The sequence below is a fragment of the Rousettus aegyptiacus genome, unplaced genomic scaffold (assembly GCF_014176215.1).
Source record: "Rousettus aegyptiacus isolate mRouAeg1 unplaced genomic scaffold, mRouAeg1.p scaffold_m13_p_2, whole genome shotgun sequence".
NCBI classification, from domain to species: Eukaryota; Metazoa; Chordata; class Mammalia; order Chiroptera; family Pteropodidae; genus Rousettus; species Rousettus aegyptiacus.
Window position 1 is genome coordinate 99,250,344 of NW_023416295.1, and position 22,254 is coordinate 99,272,597.

The 22,254-nt window shown below is 38.4% G+C and overlaps 1 pseudogene; it reads left to right on the top strand.

The window, feature by feature from the left end:
• Positions 1-7,917: 7,917 nt before the first annotated feature.
• Positions 7,918-21,741, top strand: LOC107504793 (annotated as a pseudogene).
• The last annotated feature ends 513 nt before the right edge of the window (positions 21,742-22,254 follow it).

Sequence of the window (22,254 nt, forward strand, 5' to 3'; positions counted from 1 at the left end):
CATTTCCAAACCCTCTTCACAATTTTGATATGTCCAAGTAGTGCTTGTACTATCAATTGCTTCACAGTTTTAATTTGACTCACTTAAAAAACAACCTTAAATTTGTTTGAAAAGGAAATGTAACTCATCACCATAAATGGAAAGCCACTGTTACTAACACAAATGGGAAGTGACTGCTGTGGCCTGAATGTGTGTGTCCCTGCCCGCCCGCCCCGCGAAATTTATGTGTTGAAATCATAAAGCCCAATGTGATGGTATTAGGAGGTGAGGCCTTTGGGAGGTGAGGGTGAAGCCCTTATGGATGAGATTAATGCCCAAGAGAGCTCCCTTGTCACCTTCCACCATATGAGGATATGTCGAGAAGTGTGCAACTTGGAAGGCGGCCCTCACCTGACCATGCTGGCACTCTGATCTCAGACTTCCAGCCTCCAGACTTATAAACCTCTGTTGTTTATAAGTTACACAATCTGTGGTATTTTGTTATAGCAACCCGAAAGAACTAAGATAGTAACCTTAACAATGAATGCAATAAAAGCAAAATAAGAAGCTCCCAATTATATGCCATGTGAATCATCTCTCAGAGCACCTGTGTATAAGCGTGCCTTTTGGAAAATCTTCTGTGAGGAGCCTCACGCCTCCTCTCAGTTTACTGAGGGTGGGTCTAAGGTGGCATTCTCTCATCACTGCAAGAACCTTGGGTTCCATGTTAATTCTATGAAGGACCTTGGCCGAGTTACCATTTCCTGGGAGATTTTTATGTTTCAAAGCTACTGGAGCAATGGCAATCTCTTAGGGTTTTCATTAGGATCAAATGAGAATGTCTGTAGGGCCTAGCACATGTCTAATAATAGGAAGCACTCAAGAAATGTTCATTCCTTTACCTGACATTCCCATTGGGTCAATTAATAGAATTTAAGTAGTAAGCCCTCTTGCCTTTATATTTGCCAATCTGCTAAACTGGGTGATTTGATCCTCAAAACAGCCATCCTCCCTCCCCATTTTATCAACTTTCCTAGAGTGACACAATTACTAATGGTACAGCTAGGATTCAAACTCGTGTCTGTATGAGTACAAAATCTATGTGCTTAATAATTAAGCTATACTGAAAGAGATCAACCTTATTGAGATATACTGTACATACAATAAATTTAACCATTTAAACATATATTTTGATGAATTTTGATGAATTTGTGGGCCTGTGTAACTGCCAACGCTATATAGATTTCACCCCCAGAAGTTCCCTGTGCCTTTTCCTGGTCAATTCCCTTTACCGTGCCCCTCAATTTCTTGAGTAAAGTCTAATCTTTTTTATTGTTGAGTAGTATGTCCACACAGTGGGACAATATTTTCTTACTTATTGCTTTTGCAACATCTCAGTCCTATCCATTTCTCCTCATTTTCACTAATCACTAAGGAACTAGCATCTCTTTCCTGAGCTACTGTGGTCTCCTAAATTGATCTCCCAGTTTCCTCCTTAGTCCCCTCCAGCTTATTTGGGACTCTGTAGGCAGAGTAATCTTTAGCCGTACAAATTTTATTAAGATTCATTGACTCATCCTAACATTCTTCATTCTGGGACAAAGAGCAGAATCTGTATTTTGGCTGGCAAAGTCCTGCATGGCCTACCTCCTTCCTACCTACCCCCTGTCTTGTGACTGCTTTGCGCAATGGTTCATTGCCCTCCAGTATCTCTGACTTTCTTTAGATTCCTCTAATGCATACGCTTCCCACTCTTGAAAGCCTCAAGCTTTTTGCAGTGCAGTTTCCTTCATCTGAACCACTCTCCTATTTCTTAACCCACTTGATCACTCTCTGTTCTCCCAGTTAATGCCTATTACTCTCTTCTGAACCTCCACCCAGATCATCTTGTGTTTTCAGGAAAGTCTTTTTAACCCTCCTGATTGAGTCAGCTCATCAGTTTTCTCAAAGAATTGCATTTTTTTTCCCTTCAAGATACTTTTCTCAGTTCGTAATTTTACCTGGTTTCCCATGCAGATTGTTCCACTGGGAGTGATTATAGCCTTCAATGAATCTAGTCTCATCCTGCTTGGTGTGCTACATCTCCTTTGGCATTCTAGTTTTGTACATGGGTGTTGGTGATAAACTTGGTTAAGGGGAGTCTGTCCCTAGTCGATGGCTGTGTTCTCTGCTCAATGTCAAGCTTCTGAGGCTTCCAAGATAATGAACCAGAACTTGGACAGTGGAGAAATCACCCTGAGAGTACCCTGCTGTGGGGACCAGTTTGAGCTGCTCATTTTACAGATCAGTAAAGTGATTGTTATTGGAAAGGTATTTTCATATAATAGTTATTGAAGAATGTAAGTCTTCAGTCAATCTGCATAATTTCTTGATGTTCTTTGGATTTATGATCAGGAATGCAAGAGGAAGGGGAAGATAATCACTGATGGCTACTTAAGTGCTTTATATTAGAAATCTATACTTGGGACCCTTTGAGTTCAGTTTAGATAAAGCACAATTTTGAATATTGAAGGGACAGTTGTTTTCACAGTGATCTCTTTGCTTATTATAGAATGAAAATAATTATTGTGCAGGAATTATTTACAAAGAGGCAGATATTATAGTTTCATTTGTTAGTTATTAATCACCGCATCGACAGCAGATTTTCTGTGTCTTTCCTAAACATAAATGGGAATAAAAATAGCAAATATTAGTTGAGTGTCTACTTTGTGCCAAACACTCTTTTAGAAACTTAACTTTTGTATTAGTTCATTAATTCTCATAAGCAACCTAGGAGAATAATTATACAGAAGAAGAATTTTCCCAGGATTGTATAGCAAGTAAATGAAAGAGAGATCTGTTAAAACCAAACAATGTGGCTTTGGAACCCATTCTACTAAACAGTTCATTACCTCACAGAATTAAGTGACTAATACATATAAACCACTTTGAACAGTGTCTAGTTCACTTTAAACTTCAATAACTGTTACCTATTATTGTTATTATCAATTTGTTTTTATTGCCTAAATTTCTGGGCTAGGCAAAATGGAACTGAGACTGAAATCTTCTGTAACCAAGCCCTCCAGCCTTTTCCATTATCCTTCGCTGCTGTGCATTTTTCCCTAGGGAGAACCAAAATCAAAAAGTACTTCAGCTTAAATTACTCAATTTGAAACTGCCTGCATAACGAAAATCATGTATTTTAAAACTTAACATTTTTTTCTTGGTTCTGCTTTATCTCTATTCTGAATCTTCCCTCTCGATTCCCTGAGCACTCCTGGAATTGCTTCACCACTTTTAACCACATGAAAAGATACCTGTCCATAGGGACTGGGTGTTTTGAATCTTGTGATAGCTCTTTCCAAATCTTAAACACATTTACACATAGTACTTTTATTGCTAATATCTAAGAAAATGGAGTGGTTAATGCTGTTAGGAAAGATCAGATTTGTAAGACTATTTGCAGTCCTGAAAATCATGTTTTCTGTAAGTTGGAACTCAGAAGGTGATAAGATCAAGGGAGAAGCTTTTATTATTTCCTTGCTCCATAAGCCAAAGAGGGGAATAAGATTCTTTAGCTTAGAGTGGATACCTAAGACGGTTTGTATCTCTAATAACAAGCCAGCCCCAAGATTAAGTTCCCTCCAAAAGGATTATCTATCATTCTGAGCTCTTTAAAGTGCAAACTGTTTTTCATGGAAAATAGGATTAGAACTTAAAACCAGATTGGAAACCAACTTCCAATTTTGTTGGCCAAATAAGTGAGAGTTTTCTGTGAATGATATAAAATGATTTTCCGAGCATTGGTATTTTTGGAAGTACATTGAACCAGAAACATGCTTTTTTCAAATAGTGTTAATGTGTTTTTTTCTTTTTCTGCATCAGTTAATCAGTTGATCATCTAGAAACATTAGCAGCTATTCAGCTGTTTCAATCCTGATCTTATATAATATCATTCTTTTTCATAGAAGTTATATGTTTTGCCAAGCATAGGTTTAAGTGAATTATTTTGATATTACTCTAATGAAACATTTCTGTGGGATAGTAATCCAACCGTTTACATGAGGGTCACTTGGATTTTTCTGGCATTTGGGCATGAGTTCTTAGTGATTTATAATAGATCAGAATTAAATAACCTTGGCTTTGGTATAGACTTGGATATTTAGAAATTCACTGTTAAAAACCACTAATGAGAGTACAAAATTCTATAAGAAACTATATCTGAAGGACCATGGCTAGAAAGAGCAGCCAGTGGTTGTAGATAAAGCTCTTACTCTTTTCCTTCTGCTAATTGCTTTTAGCTTTTACATTTGGAAATGCAATCAATGTGTCTGCTTCCCTTCTAAAGATGTTGACAATATTTCAGTGTGTAGAATAATGGAGAATTTTATTTTAACACCTAAACAAAGAGAAGGAAACGCTCCCTCTGCCCTTTGGCCAACAAATGCTGTGCAGCTTCCTTCATTTACTCTCAGTAGATTATTCCAGTCCCTGGATTCCAAAGCAAACATGGCTTTGAAAATGAGAGCCAGGCGACACAATTCAGGCAATGATTTAAAACTTTCCATGGGGTCTAGAGCCCTTTATAAAGGCCTCATTTATTTATTTAAAAATCTCATAGGAAAAACTGTTATCATAGATTCATAATAAAAGAATGCAAAGATGTATGAATTATGACTTGGGTGTGTGCGTGCACATGCATGTTTATTGGGAGAGAAAAGAACATAGGCTTGGGATCTGGGTTTGGGTCCTGGTGACATCACTCATTAATTGTATAAACTTGGGCTGATAACTTGGCTATCTGGACCTTGATTCTCACCTGTTAAATATTTTCACTGCATATTTTTAAAAAGTGAGATTTAAATCAGCTAATGACTATAATGAACCAGAATGGTATCAGGCACTTGCATAGATTATATATTGGAAGCGTTTTTGACTATTCTGTAATACCTTTGTAGAATGACAGGATGGCATTGAGTTGAGATGTGGGTGACACTTTTGACTGGAATCATAGTTTAAAGCCATAGGTTTCTAAAATATGGTCCTCAAAATGAAACTACAATGCATGAAAGATAGATCATTCTTTGATATTTCTGGCTGATGTAGAAACACATATTTTTCAATGTATTTTATATGCAGGAAAATGCACAGATCTTAAATTCAATGAGTTTTGACAAATGATTACATTTATGTGACAATCATCAAATCAAAATGCACAACATTTCTTTTACCTGGAAAATTCCTTTGTGTCCCTTTCTGGTCAATACCTGCCCTTCTCAGAGGCAACCATTCTTCTGTTGTCTACCACTACAGATTAGTTCTGCTTTCTGAAATTTCTATTCATGAAATAAGATACAAATATTTTGAGATGCATCCATGTTGTTGTATATATCAATAGTTTGCTAGGTAATATCCTATTGTATGAAGATATTACACTATTTTATCCTTTTTTTTATTGATGAACATTTGGGTCTGTCACTTCCAGTTATGGTTTATTATGAATAGATCTGCTATAAACATTTCTGTATAAGTCTTTTTGTAGGCAAATGTTTGTATTTCTCTTGGGTAAATACGAGTTTCCCACTAGCAATATATGAGAGTTCCAATTGCTCCACATCTTCACCAGCACTTGGTATTGTCAGTCTTTCTAATTTTAGTTATTTTGGAAACCGAAATCTTTACCAACTTATTTAAGTCAAGTGATTTGTAGCAGTTATTCTTAACCTGAGTATCTTGACACAATATTGAGTCTGGATTGGTTGTGAGGTATCACAAAGAATTTATTTAAAAATGATAATAGTAATAGTTTAAGCACCCAAGCTTATAAATAGTTTTGTTTGCATATTGGAGAGGATTAAAGGTCATCTCCAAAATAGCTTGACTCTGAATTACAGTCATCATGGTATATATTTTTTTCTGGAAGAGATAAAAGGGATATAGATAATGCTACAGAAATTACATGTTGCAGACTCTTAACTATGCTTCAATTGTAGCGAGTGAAAGTTCTAGATGCACTCTTAATACCTGCAGTAATTATGACTTACTATAAGATAGGATGAGAAACTTGTAAAAACTCAAGGGCTAGCAGTTAAAAAAAATGTGCATGCCCTAATAAAGCAGTGGGTGGTCTGTATTCAAGTAGCTCCATCTACCTCTACATTCATCCATCTATCTATTCATTCAATAGTATTTACTGAGCACCTAACATATGCCAGTGACTGGGTTAGGTTCTGCAAATACATGAATGACAGAAGAGTAAGGAGCTTTCTAGTCTAGCGAAGCTGACACATACATAGATAATTACACAATACTTAAGCTCAACATTTAAAACACAGAAATCAAGATTGTGAGTTTAATATTATGACTTTTTTTTTTTTTTATCACAGTAGAACCCAAGGATAAACTAGTGAATTGCTTATTAATTTGTTCAACAACATTTGTTAAGCTTCCACTAGGTGTCGGGGACTTTGGTTACTGAGGTACAAAAATGAAAAACAATTTCTGTCTAGTGGTTTTCAAATGTTAACATACACAAGAAAAAAAGAGGGAGCTTGTTAAAAGTGTTGATTTCCTGATTCGGTGGATCAGGGGTGGCTAGGAATCAATTTCTAGCAGATATTCCAGGAAATGTTGATGTCTGTGGTCTGTGGGCAACCTTTTGAAAAACATCCTGTAGTCTATTGGAGAATAAAGACATAAATACTTAATTTTATGACCGCATGAATAAACAATAATGAAACTATGTACAAGGAAGGTAAATCCATTTCTACTTGAAGAAAAATAAAATCTCTCCTTGTCAATGTGTGTGTCTGAAGGTAATTGAGTAACATTAGCACCGTGCTTACATCATCATCATCAAGTAATTTTTGCCCTGCCGAATTCACACTCAAGACGGCAACATTGACTATGATCTGAATTTCCAGCCTGCGCCACGGATTTTGGATGTGCCGGCCTCTATAGTTGTGTGAGCCAATTCCTTAAAATAAACTGTATGTTTTAAAAAAAATTGATCCAGCAACACTGACTCTGCTTCTCTATGGCAACAGTTGGCTAGGGCTAGTTAGCAGCTGTCCTACTTCCGAGGGGCATTTGTGTCCCAGTTCCTGCACACCCCCACCTGGCACAGATGCTCATTTATCTAATCTGCTTGATCCCTGTAGGCATTTGGGTTTCTGACCCTCAATATAGAGAGACATAAGGTTAAATGTTGTTATTTAATGGGCCAGGACAGATTAGAAGCTTTGGGGGTTCTAGCGTGGGAAAGAATAAGGTGCGCATCTTCTACTCCCTTCCCTCCCACTGCCTCTATGTATTTAAAACTAAAAATAATGCTAAACCATACAAAATAATAGGCCAGTCCCATGAAGTTTTGATTTTTTTCCCCTCTCAAGGTAACTTCCTGGGTGCTTTGTGGGAAATAGCAAACTTTCCACAGTAATTTTCTGGGTGCTGTTTTGCTGGCATCTAACTACAGACTTGGTCTGTCTCTGGGGACACTGGGTTGCCTCTAGCCTACAGCATTTCCTTCTGCCTGCACTCAGGTTGTAACCCTACCTCCAGCCTGTGTGGCCACAGCTGAAATAATCCCTATCCCTTTCGGGTCCCTGTCTCCTCAGGCCCCAGAGTCTGTTCTCTCTGCAGCACGAGAGGCCAGGCTGCAGGTCCCTCGGGCAGAGGGGGCCAGGGCTCTGGATATATCTCACTTGCTCAGGAGCTGACCTGGATGGGTGTGCTCATGGAAGTCGGCAGTAACTCTGGTTATGAAAGTGTCCCAAGAAGGCTTTGAATTTGGAACAAGCCTTAGGTTAAAGCCTCTGCATGTATTAGCTTATTAAACCTTCACTATTCTCATTCTCCAGATGAGGCAGTTGATGCTAATGATTTCCTAGAAAGTGTTGAAATCTGGCTTTGAACTCAGGTCTGTGTGACTAGGTTCACTGCTTTGGGGGATGGAACATGGGCAGTCACTCTTGCCCCACGGAGACCGAGTAGATCACAGGGAAGTCTGCATATCTAATAAGCAGGCTATCCTTTCTAACTCAGCACAATAGTGTTAGGAGCATGAGTCCTTTGGACTGCCACAAGGAAGAGGACATTTAAAGGCAACAGGTAAGATCTCTGGGCTCTTCTTTCCTGCTCTGTCCTCTGAATTCTACTGTGAGAAGTAGCATCAGTTTAGATCTTTTTTCCATTTTGTTTTCAACCTGGATTCTTGTGGTAAGAAGCGAAAATACATACTACTCTTGTAATTGTTTCAACATGAAATGACACACATAAAACTATAGGTTATAGGAGAGCAGACCCCATGACCCAGTCTGGTAATTGTTAGCATGTAAGTCTGTTTGGGTTTCTTACTTTAGCTGAAAAAATTATTATGGAAGTGGTTTTCTAGTTGTAACACATACAGGATACCAAGTGAAGATTTCCTGAGCATAGGTGGGAAAATAAAAGAGATATACAAATGGGTTGGGGGCCTCTCCTAGGCTCACATTGCAGAACCTCCCGTCTATGGGGTCATATGTTTACCTGTGTGTGTCAGAGTATATCCTCTTCACCTAGCACAATGTCCAGTACACAGCAAGTGGCCATAGATGTTTGACGAACAAATGAATGCATGAACAGAGGAATGAGAAGCAGAAGGAAAGGTCTATAGACCATACAGTATTTTGGAGGAGGGCATCTAGGGGAGGCAGTGCCAGTGAGACTGGGCTCTGAAGTCAGGCTGCTCCGGTTTCCGTCCTGGCCCTGCTTCTCCTCACAGCATAACTTTGGACAAAGTGATCCACATCTCCAGGCTTCCTTTTCTCATCTGTAAAATGCTAATAAAATGCATTATGATCATCTTATCTTTTATGGGGTTTAATGAGTTATAGTGTCCTGGATTGGTCAGGGTATTGAACTCTTAGGAGGCATCTAGGTTTTTAAATAAAAACATGAAGGCTGTGTTGAGCTAGAGATTTAGATGGCATTGATGGATGGGGTGGTGTCTAAAAAGCCCAAGATACAAGAGGATATTGGGTTTGACAAAGAGGCTGTAAATGGCTAGGAAAGGCTGAAAGTAGGAAATAGATGGAATTCCAGTGGGATTGGCAGGGGGAAAATGAGCGAATTAGGCAGATTGTGTCTTGAGCTTATGAAATTCCCCACAATAGGCAATGGGACTTTTCCTTCAGGTGGCTCAAGGGCTTTTGACTGGTATTGTTTATTCGCCCAATTTTTTGCTCTTAAGGAAAATAGATCTCGTCTTTAATCCTCCAGGAAATTAGTTGACCAATAGGCAAATTTTAATGCTATTTTGAAATTTTAATTTATTCTGGGCTTTGAGTGTTTTTTATTTCTTCTTCTTGAGCCACCCTGCAGTGTACAAGAGAAGTGTAGGTTTTTCCAACTCTATTTTCTACATATTACTTAACATTATATACTTTTTTGTTTTAAACTTATTATTTTTTTGACTAGGTGATACGTTTACATAATTCAAGAATCAAAATGATTGAAAACCATGCCTTGAGAAATCTTGCTTTTTCCCCAGCTCTCTACTCTGATCTCTGCTCTCTCCTAGGGAACCGCATTCATTAGTTTCCTACGGCTCCTCTAGTGTTTCTTCATACAAATTAAGCAAATACAAATATAGTCTTATTCAAGCACCACAGTTTATTTTCCCAGTTCTCTAGAGAAGCACCCTTGAATTGCTTCAAATCTCTTGCTGTTGCAAACAATGCTTTACATATTGCATTTTGTTTGCGGGTATTTGTGAGGTATCCAACAGATGTTCCCCAGAAGTGGGATTTCTAAATGAAGAGTAAAGATATTTGTAATTTTGATAGATTTTGCCTAATAGACCTTATAATTATGTCTGTTGCATTCTTGTGAGCAGGTATGAGACTGCTGGAGCCCTCACAGCCTCTCAACACGATATCTTGTCACACTTTTGTTGGTCTGAGAGATGAAACATTTTCTCAGTGTAGCTTTAACTTGTATTTCTCCTATTATGACTGGAGTTGAGCATCTTTCCATATGATTAAAAGCTATTTATGTTTTTTATTTTGTCAATAGTATGCTTATGTCTTTTGCCTATTTTTCAGTTACTTAAAACCTTTTGTTCTAGAATACCCTGGACATTCATTGACCAATTGTTTACTGATTAACTAAGTGCACCAGGCTGTGAAGGTACTGACCAGACAGAATTGAATAGGATGCTGACCTTGCCTTCTAGAAGCTTACAATAAAATGGAGGAGCCATTTTATCTATCATCTATGTATGTATGTATGTATGTATGTATGTATGTATCTAATTTATCTATTAATCATCTGTCTCTGTAGGTATCTATGTCTATATCTATCTTTATTTATATTTATATGTAGATATCTAAGTGTCTATCTATCATTTACCTATCTAATTTATATGAATATAAATATACACACACAGTATAATGCCCAAGAATCATAATAAAGGAATATGGAAGGTGTCATGGGTTCAGTGAGGTGGGTGAATACCCCATCCAAGTTGGGATGGGCTAGAGGTCTGACTACACACTTTCTAGGCTGACAAGGAGGTGAAGAGCAACCAGGCTGAAGAAATTATGAGGCTCCTAGATCCTTGTTCCTTAGCGCTGCTCTCTGGCCCTCTTCCCTCCACCCCCTTCAGCACCAGTCACTTTCTGAGTGCTAAACACATGTTCCCTGAGTGTAGTAACTGAAGAAGAGTCTGACGTAAGAGCCTTGTTGAGGTGTGAGAAGGCTTGAGGGGAGGGGTGGTGGGGGATAGTGGTGTGGGGCAAGGTCATTGTCACTGAGCCAACTATGGCAGCATCCTGCTCTTTCTCAATCTCTTCCCTCACTGGCAGGCAATGTCGGAACTTTCTTTGACTCTTCTCACTTTCAAGGAGTTGACTCATCAAATTTTGTTTCAGTTCTCTTTTTCATCCTCATCCCTTTACTTCGATTAAGTCCCTTGTTCCATTACATTCATTACTCATTTCTCTCTCTCTCTTTTGTGGCTAGTATCCTTGCCTTCCCATCCCCCCTCCAAACGGCCTCTCTCTCTCTCTCTCTCTCTCTCTCAACTCACAGAGATAGATGCTATATTAGTTTCCTGGGGCTGCCGTAACCAAGTATCACAAACTTGGTGGCTTAGAACAACAGAAATTTATTCTCTCACAGTTCTGGGAGCCAGAAGTCCAAAATCAAGATGTTAGTAGGACCATGTTCTCTTGAAGGCTCTAGGGGAGGATTCTTCCTTGCTCCTTCCTTGCTTTGGGTGGTTGCCAGCAATCCTCGGTGTTTCTTGGCTTGTGGCAGCATCACTTCAGTTTCTGCCTTCATTTTTACATGGCCGTCTTCCCTCTGTAAACAAATTTCCCTTCCCTTATAAGGACACCCATCATTGCATTAAGGCCCACCTTCATCCAGTACATCCTCATTTTAACTGGATTATAGTTGCAAAGACCCTCTTTCCAAATAAGGAAGGTCACATTCACAGGTACTGGGTGTTAGTTAGGTCTTCAACAAAACTTTTTTGGAGATACAACAGGTAACATATGCCTGACAATTGCATTTTTTCTTGATAGTTTTCAAAGTGACTCACAATCCCTGCATAAAGCAGATTAATAACATCTGGTTAAGAATACACACTTTGGTGCAGATGTGAGTTTAATTTCTGCCTGTCCCTTAGGACATGACGATGGAAAACTGACTCCTCTTCAGTTTCTATATCTGTAAAGTGGGGAAAGTAGTTCAACCTACTCTACAGTTGCTACATATTGAGTACTTAGCACTGGACCTGACACATGGGACATACTCAAAAAACAATAGACCTCATTGTTATGCAGGTGGACTAGTTTCTTTCTTCCTCCACTTGCACATGGTCACATGGACTTGGAGCAGAGCCTGACACCAGACTTGTGAGTCCCAAATGAATGCTCCAGATACATAGGCCTACTCACTGTCAGCACATTAAGCCCTCTGGACTAGAAGATGTCAAATCAATTTAAGATTTATCCATGAGACAAGTTAAACTTTCCTTTCTCCCTGTCCCTCCCTGTCCCTGTCTTGTCTGTGTGCTGAGCCTAAAGAGGCATAACGTAAATGTTAAGAAAACAGACTTTGGGGAATGGGGCGGGGGTGTGAACTTAGATGCTCTCTGCACACAGCTCCCCTCTCCTCTCCATTTGTTGCTTGTTCTTCAGGCAGGTGAATTCCCCACAGGGTGGGACAGATCTCCCCGGCTTTGGCTTTCTGTATATTTCATGCTCTTTGATGCTGGTGTGGCTCTGAAGAAACAGGCTGTTAAAGACAAACCACCATTTGTTATTGAAAAAAAAAAAAGAAAAAAAAGAGGAAAAAAACCCCAGTCTTTTATCTCTGTGCTCCTCTAAATTGCCAAAGGTCTTATTGTGAAGAGAGGGAACAAGTGGGGTTTTATCTTTCTGCCTCTGCCAGGCAGCCACATGAACATCAAAGCTCTCGGGGCCCTGCGGGGAGGGGAGTAACGTGAGTAGAGACAGAACCAGGCTGGGCTCCGCCAAGGAATGCCAGGGGCTCCTGGGGAGTTGGGCTCTTTTGATGGTGGCTCTCTGGGCAGCAAGAGGGGGAGCTCCTCGTTTTAGCAAGGAGAGGGGAGGGTCTCTATTAAGTCTGGAGTCAAATTGATGACATCACTCTATGTACAGGGAACAAGACACTCTTTTTACAATCAAAAGGCCAGCTGCTTATTGAAGTAGTAGGGTAACACTGCATGGCACAATAATAGAAATCATAATAGCCACTGATTTTGTTCTGTATGTGTGTGATGTGTCAGGATCTGTGATAAGTGCTCATCTCAACTTTATATTATAGTAATTGCTATCCCCATTTTACACATGAGGAAACCAAGGCTTAAAAAGGTTAAGTGACTTGCCTACAGTCACAAAGAAGCAGATTTAAATTCAAGCCTGACACTAAAACTTGCCCTTTACCAGAAGGCCTTGTGGCTTTCTATGACATTTTAAAGGATAAAAACAAACAAACAAACAAACAAACAAAAAAACCAGGAGAAATTAATTTTCTTTTAGTGACCAATAATAAAACATAGAGGAGGTAAGTGGTAGTGGAGAGAGGGTAGGTCTACAGTTTGAGTTGGATGCAAGTTTTATCTTATGCGTGATCTTAGATAAGTTACCTTAGATGCAAGTTATAAATTCTCTGAACCTCAGATTTTCATTTGTAAAATGAGAATGTTCAAAGATATCTTTTCGAGTATAGAATGCTTTCGGACATAAGAAATAGAAAACTCCCATGCAACTTGCTTCAATAAAAAATTAATATCTCCAGTCTTAGTTCAATGGCTCAAAAATGTTATTAAGAACTCAGAGATTTTTCTTCTTTCTGCTCTGTCATATTTACTGTGACAAATTTTGTCCTTCGTCAAGCTAGTTGCTGTCATGATCACAAGATGGATGGCGTGGTTTCAGGCATCACATGTAAACTCATAAAAAGGGTGTGCTTTCTCCCAATAACTCTTTTTAAGAGCATGAAACCTTTCCTTTTGGAATATCTTCCTCTGCCCCCACCTCCCAGCCATGTCTGATCAATAACTGGCAAGGAAACTAAGACCACATGGGAGTGTTAGAGCAGTTAGGTTTTACTTTTAGGGAAAGTTAAAATAGGGTTCCTTTCCCTGAGACTTAGGGGAAAAGGTGAACATTACAGGTCCAACGCTGGAATTCTTGTACCACCAAAGAGGTAGGATGACTGTTGGGTAGGTACTTAAAAAATATCATACAGAATGCCAAGAGCCCAGCACAGAGCCTGACAGCTGTGAGGACTTCATTTCCTTCCAATCCTTTTATTTGAATGAGGGGAGGAGCCCGTTTGATTATTTAAGCTCCGAATTATGAGCTATTTTTAAAAAGATATTGTAATGCCTTGTAAAACCCAATAACTCAATGGGAAAAAGGATATTCAGGGATAGTCCTGGCTGAGAAGTCTTTAGGCATGGAGTGGGACAGCAGAAGATACATTTATCTCACGAAAAGGTAATGTTTAGAAAAAGATAAACTCATGACTCTCATATAGATATAAAGTGAACGTGTGTTAATTTATTTAATTCATATGATGTAAGGAAAACAGGCAGTCACTGTAACTGGCTTACTAGTTTGCTAGGGTTGTTATAGCAAAGCACCACAAACTGGGTGGCTTAAACAACACAAATTTATTTTCTCTCAGATCTGGAGGCCAGACGTTGAAGATCAAGACACGAGCAGTGTTGGTTCCTTCTGAGGATGGAGAGGAAATTTGTTCCAAACGTTTCTCCCAGCTTTTGGTGGTTTGCTGACAATCCTCAGTTCGTAGATGCATCGCCCTGCTCTCTGCCTCCTTCCTCACATGGCAGTCTCCTTGTGTGCACATCTGCCTCTCTGTCCACATTTCCCTGTTTTATAAGGACACAGTCATGTTGGATCAGGGCCCGCCAGAATGACCTCGTCTTAACTCAATCATCTGCAAAGACCTTATTTCCAAACAAGGTCACATTCACAGGTACTAGGGGTCAGGACTTCAGCATATCTCTTTTGGCAGAAATGCTATTCAACCGGGAACAACTGTTTCAAAGGAAAAATGAAAACAGCATTGAGATGAATTGCAAATAGAGACAGAACAGGTTTTTCCAAAGAGCCAAGGACAGTTGGAGGGTAAGGTCAATTAAATCACTGCCAGACAGGATAGAAATTACATATCTATCCATTACTTACACTTTACAAAGTTTTACAAAATAACTCAAATGCAATGAACAGGGCTAGAATATCATAACCTGGAAGGGTATGCTTTAGAAAGATATGCATAGTTTTCCATTGAAACACAAACTATTTTTCTACACTACAATTAGTCCATTTATTTTATCCTGTGAATCTAAGTGGTCCTAAAATCTTCTGTACATTAAATGGTCCTGAAATCTCATATGCATGATGAAACATGATCTTACTTTCTTGACACACTCGCAGCCATCTTCATTTTCTAGTTTTGCTTCCTGTAGCATTGGATGGGAGTTTTGGCCATGTTTCCTTGGTGGAGCTATTGGATGCTTGAGGCCGGCAGTACCCTCAATGGAGGAGTATAGAATATGCTACAGAGGCTCTCTGTTTATTTTGTCTTGGTTACCTCAGGGAGGTGGGCCACCAGGCTACTAGATGGATGTATTATTACTACTATATGAGCTGCAACATCCAGGACACTATGAGTCATTTTCTGCATTTAAAATCTGTAATTATATTTATGGTACAATTTTTTTTTCATATTTACTGTATTTACAATCTCCTCAGACCTTAGCCTCGAAAATGCATAGGACATAGCTTTATGGTGTTATTAGCCCCGTTTGCTGGGCCCATTCAAATGCTTCTCACAGCTGCCTGGGTGTGAGAAGAAAGAGCTGACAGAGACAGAAACAGGTTTTCAAAGTGTCTACACGTTAAAAGATGAAACACAAACAGAAACTTCAGAAGATAGTGTTTTAAGAAATTGTACAGACAGGGGCTCAAGAAGGAAATCCCCTTCTCCTTGACAAAAATCACTCGGAAATTCTCTCCCACATGATTCATAGTCTCAGACATTCTTCTACATTCTCACTATATAGCTTCCCTCTCTTTACTGTATTGCTTTTTTTTTTTTTTTCTCTTTCCAGGAAGAGAAAAGCTTACTGAAGAGAATCATACCAAGCCTGAGGACGTCGAGCACCTTAGGCCAAGCTAGACAAAGCCAAGGAACTTTCCAGCAAGAAATGAATTCATCTCTAACAGGTCAGTCAGTCTCATGGGCTGCAGCTCACAATGGACGTGGAAGGCGATCAATCTCCTTTCATGTTTTTGCCCAACTTTCAGTTTATTCCCACTTATTTAAGGTCTTGTCAATTTCCTAAGCATCATTCTGACCAGAAGTTCCCCAAGCAGATATCCTGCCCTGGTCAAGTCTCGATCGTAAATTCTATTTCAATATGACAGGCCCCTTCAGGCAGAACACACGACGTAAGACCTGGGCAACCCTTGCTATTTTTCTTTCTTATCTGTCGGCAAAGTTGTCTCACGTGTCTGAAGAGAAAACACAAGTGCGTAGGGCCGTTTCTATTTTGTCTGTAAACTCTAGGCCACATTTCTCTCAGGCGTTTTAATTCCTTTTGAGACTTGGTGTGTGTGTGCTGTTTTGCTGAGCTGGTTCTTCACCTGGAACCCACAGTACTTCTATATCTTAGGAATACACTTTTCTAGACTTTGCCAACTCCCCTCACCTAGCCCTTCTTTTCGCATTTTCCTGTTATGTGCTGACTGAATAACAGGCAATTTACTAAGCACTTTAATACATTATTTTATTTCACTGTCAAAGCAGCCCTGTGGGATAGGTACAGCAATGCGTCATGGTTTATGATTGAGAAAATGAGGTTTAGGGTGGTTAGAAGACGGCTAAACTGAGTGTCAGGATTTGAATTCAGGCTCGACTGCTGAAAGCCAATATAATTTACTTGCTCCATCATATGCCATGGGGGAGACACTTCTGTTAAAATATTCCAGGAAAAGAATACTGAAATCGATTTTTTTTTTTCAGCTACAAAAACTTTGATACTTGAGCTGCTAAAAATGATTCGGGGCAGGGGAATCGGGTTAGGTTAATTATGATGAATAATTAGCATTCTAACCACACAATGTTTCGCTCTTTTCATTGGATTGCTTCCTTTCATGGATTTCTCCCAAAGGCTGAGATTATTCTGAGGCCTCGTTAATCTCTCTGAAGGCAGAAGGTTACATGATTTTTTTGGGGATCAGACTTTTAATGAATCCTGCTAGAATGGTATTGAGTTAAATTTAGAAAAATATGAAGTTTTATCTTTGGTGATTCCCCATCACCTATTTTTATTATTCTTTTCCTCTTCAAAATAAATTCACTGACAGATTCTTTGCTTGACCAAACTAATTAGGCTCCTGAACCTTCTCCTAGGCTCTTTGTGGCCTCCTTGTAAAATCTAATTTTATTAAGAACCCTGATAAAATCAGTCTAACAAGAAGCCCTCACCCTCCATATCTGATCAGGTTCCTCAGTTTTTACCATCTGCAGGTGATGTCTGATCACCTTGGCCTGTCTTCAACAAGGATCCTGTTAGGTAGGTTTAGATAAAACTCTCTTACTCCTGATGTTTCCTCTTGGTAACTTTCTGTCCACTACCCCATCTGCTCCTTGGCTGTAACTTCCCATTTCTCCATGCTGTATTCTGACTTGATCCCGATCTCCTCTCTCCCCTACAACAAAATCCTATCACTGTGCGATGGTCCTGAATAAAATCTGCCTTACCACTTTTAACGAGTGTCGTGGAATTTTTTTAAACAGTTACTTGGTGCTGTGATAGGATCAGATCCATTACTGGACCCCAGACCTCTCACCCAGGAGCCAAAGAGCACACCTTTGAAGCCCTTGTCTTCACCCCTGACTGACTGATGGGGGATCCATTGGAGAGTCTGACTCCTAAACCAGCATATCAGACAGACATCCGTTGAAGCTGCTGAGGACAGATTTTGAAACCTAAGATTCTGAGTATACTCCAGAAGCTAAGTCAGAGTCCCAAGCAAACAGATGCTGGGGTAGAGTCACAGGTTTCTAAGCTGTATTAGAGTTCCAGGCTTCCTTGTTTGAAAAGTACCTGCTGAGCTGGAAGTCTCTCCTTCCTGGATTTCCTTAGTGGGGATTAGTCCCTGGTTTTCTGGTCTAGATGTCTTCTGAGCTTTCTGGAAGGTCTCTCTGCTCTCTCTATTGGGAATGTCTCAGTCAACAGAAACCCCCTTCTTGAACTCCTACTGACTATATGCTCTGCCAGCTCCGTCTGTTATTTTTCTTGTTGGCATGATTTTGCTGAGGATAATTTAGAACTTCATTGGCTTCTTGGGAAAACTCGAGCTCTCTCCAAACTGGCTCTTCTAAGACCTCTCTCTTCCCATCATATCTGCTCCCCCTTCCTCCTCTTACCGCCTTCAATATTCCCTCTGGTTCCCTTGAATCCTTTTATATGTCCTTCTTCAAGCCCCTACCTCCTCCATCCCTCTGTTCACCCTGCCATACTTTTCTCTTCCCACTTTAGCATATCAGCTCCCTACTTGAATTTGAAGTCCCTCTACCCTCCATCAGGGACTCTCAAGTGACTTGGGGACCTCCCAAAGCAACCACCTGAGGCTGAAAAGAAAAAAGAAAATTAGAAACATAAATGGCTGTTTCATTCACTCAGATGTGCAGTGAAGATTTCCATACACCTGCTAGATAGCTCCTCAGCCACTGCCCTAAAATTTAGCCAACAGCTTCCATCAGATTTATATTAGAGCAAAGAAAATCTTTAAAGTCTCCTTCATAAATGCTGGTACACATATAACCTTAACTTGTCCCATTTGCTGGAAACAATTCAGATAAAAATATAAAGTGGAGATAAACTAAAGAGTTTGTATTATTATGTTTTACCTACTCATGTCTAAAATTTTAGAATGAAAGCTATAAGATCTTTTTCATCTGTCTGTATGTTTATGTATGTATGTATGTCACATATACGTGATATGCTTCCATCTCCAAATGGTATTACCGAATTAATTTATAAGGAGTTCTATTAAAATTAATTTGAAGGAAATAAGTTTTTGTATAAACTAAATTTTGCTGAAATTATCAGACACAGAGAAACTAAACCAAGTGTTTTTTAAAGTACACATGGTTTGAGATATTTTTTAGTAAATAAAATTAATTTTAAAATTGTCGATAAATTACAAAAGGCATGTCTTCAGAGTTTTCAGCATTTAATACAATATAGATATTCAGTTTTTCCTACTTAGGTTTATTCATCAAACGAGCTTATGTTATCTCTACTAGATGTTTACGATTAAAACACTATAAATCAAACCTTAGAACCAAATGTACAATAAAAAGAAATTGCTTGATGCAAGTCAGGTATGTTTAGCTTTAGGCTTTTGCTCCTATGATTATTTTTTTGATACATTTTTGATTTGTCAACAAGAAAAATAACTTAAGATAATGGCTAGTTTTGTTTAATGTCTCATAAAATTTTCATGAGACATAATTATAAGAATATAATTACATAATTATAAAAATAAGTGATTTAAATAGATAAAAGTGGGATAGAAGTTTATAAATAAACTTTTCAGCAATAATTATGCTTTATAATATGTCTACTTAAAAATAGTTGAAAAAAGCTTTTTGATAACTTGAACCATAAAGCTATATACTAAGATAAGTTAATAATGGATAGTCATTGAAAATCTAGGTCATTTCCGAGTAAGATTTAATACTGAAACATTAATTGCTGAATATAAGCTCAAGTTTATTTACTTTTGGAATATTGTTTTTATACAGTATAGAAAAACTAAATATACTTGTGTCTGTTACTAAACATGAGAAATTGTTCTATAAAAAAGACACAGGCCTCCAGGAAATTAAAAATGATGAATTCATATATTTGCTACAGAATGATAGTATGTGGCAAGTAGTTCACCATTGCCTACTTTTTATTTTTTACTGAAAATTGGAATTAATAATGGCTAAAAATCTAATCAATATTGTAAATGAATCTACTAGAAATAATAAGGGTAAAGAAAAAAACTGCATATAAGGAAAGGAAGATATCTTTTTGATAAAGATGTAAAATATGTAAGGGGTTTTCAGAGGAAAAAGAGGGTAATTTTGTCCTGATTAAAATGACTGTTCCAGAATAAGAAAGAAGGCAAGAATAGGACAAAAACTGAAAAGATAAAAAAATTTTTTTTTGAGGATGGAAAAGTATTCATGAAAATGAAATTTTTTCTTGTGTGGTTGATATTGGTTAAGATTAGATAGATTTATTTATATGAGTTTTTTAAAAATTAGTCTTAATTTTTAAATTAAGTAGTACACTGATGCAAAACTAGAACTTGGATTTCTCTGTTAAAACAACACGATTTTCTTAGATTATAGGTCTGCTCTTAATAAGAGATTGTAAAAAGATTCTTTTTTTACTTTTTAACTAATCTGCCTAGGAAATCAAGATTTTGTGTTTTAAAGAAATTTCCCGTGCTTCGTGCTGCCTTTATTAGGTCTTTGATTACTCAAGAAAACAAAGTCTTCTCAATATTAAAAGAGCTAAGTTTTTGTTTTGTTCTTGGTTTTTTTTTTTTTTTTTTTTTTTTTTTTTTTTTTTTTTTTTTTTTTTTTTACAGCTGTGTGACTTTGCGTTTGCCTTTCAAATCTTTTAATTGTCACTTTGGTTAAATGGATAAGTATTGTTTCACAGTGACCTGTGATTCTTTTAAGTCAAGCGTTCACACCTTTTGACATTTTGACAACTTTCTAAAATCAAATTCTAACTGGAGTCTTTTTGACTTCAAACTAACTTTGAGATTCTTAGAGCACTCCTGAAAAACCTCTCACCTTGTAAAAGAAAGATGTTAAGCGAAATAGGTTATTTGGTATGTTAAATTACATGGGAAGCATTGTCAAATACGAAGCTGTGGGAGCTGCCGCTCATGCTGGTATGGTGTTTCCTGTTCCTATCCTCCCCACCCCCACCCCCATCCCCACCCCCACCCCGCCCCTGCCACAGCTGCAGCCAGGGCCTTGCCTGACCCAGCCCACCCATGGCTTCTGCTGGGGAAGAGCTACAGAAAGATCTAGAAGAGGTGAAGGTGCTGGAAAAGGCCACTAGAAAAAGAGCGTATGATACCCTTGCAGCTGAAAAATCTAAGATCGAGACAGAAATCAAGAAGATAACAGTAGAAATCACAAGAGAAAGCAAAACTTCTTGACAGGGAGAAACCAGCTGCTGTGGTTGTTCCACTACAATGGGATATACAGTGAAAATCAGTAATTATGAATGAGATTAGTCAGGTAAGTTTGTGAAAATCTGCATTATCTTACCAGCATCCATCAAGTCCCCACTGGGAAAGTGCGGGTGCATGTCACGAAGAGGTCATTTGATCTTTTGGTAAAAAATTTAAAAGGGAGGACTTACTTACTCTGTGATTGTGAACAATCTCTTGAAACCCATCTCTGTGAAAGGCAGTTCAGAAAAAGTCAGGGCAGATACAGTGATTGTGTTACGTAGAAATAAAGCAGAAAACACCTGGTGGGACTACCTGACGCAGGTGAAGAGGGCAAGAAAAGCCCAGCTATGACTCTGAAGCAGCTCCTAGTGAGGGACTGGTGAATGCTCTAAAGAGAAATTATGAAGCTGGTGATGAGATGAAATAAACCATTAATAAGGCCTGGGTGGACTCGAAAGAGAAACAAGCCAACGAAGACACGGAATTTTGAGACTTTAGTCCATTGCGAAACAGTGATGAGGAGATATCAATGTTGCCAGTGACACGTTGGTGAATTGCACAGATATAACTGACAGATAACTTTACTGTGCTTTCTTCTGTGTAGAGGCAAAGAATTCTTTATTTCCTACTGGAGGATTTATTTAAATAAAATATGCTTATTAAACACTTCCTCATTTATCAAAAGAACTCTCATCAGAACTTTAACCATGACCATCTGAAGTCTTTTGTCATTCATAGCTACGTTCACTCTGATTCTAGATAACTTTAAGGCCATGCCACTGGATGGAAGAATTTCTAGAACTAACAGAGAAGCCGAGGGTTCATAAAACTGATAATCCAAGATCAAGCAGAGCAAGAATTAATTCATGAGGCTGAATGAACTCATGAGGATGATTATAATTTTTTAATGACTTGTTTGAAACATTGCTGGCTCTTTGATGTTTTTGTTTTCCAGATTTAAGGAAACATTTTTCTCTTTTCTTTTAAGCTATCTGTAATTTAGAACAATTTCATAAATTATATTTTTGTAAACAGAATTGAAACATTTAATTTTTCTTCCTGTCTGATCTCTTCAGAATGTGGAAACTTTTAGTGTTCTTATTTTTGTGGCAATATCATTATTTGCATAAGTTCAATAAGAACCTGCTCTTGTAACAAAACTTAATTGGAAATATTGGTTGTATTACCAAGGCTTTGATTGAAATATCATATTTGAGAATAATGTACATCAAATCAGCCATGACTAGACAGCTTTAAGGAACTAGGGTTGACTTTAAGGAACCAATGCTTATAAAGCGCCTTTTGGAAAAGCTGTATCTGGCTTACAGGGTTTCCCACCTTGCAGATATATAAGGATATTTTGGGGACAATAAGAAAGAAAGAATTCAACTAAATTATTATCTGTCACAGGCAAAACATGGTAGCGAATTCTTGGCTTGTTTTCCTAGCCTTGAGAGGCTTTTAAAAGCCCAGTCTGGGATTCCTTCTCAAAAGT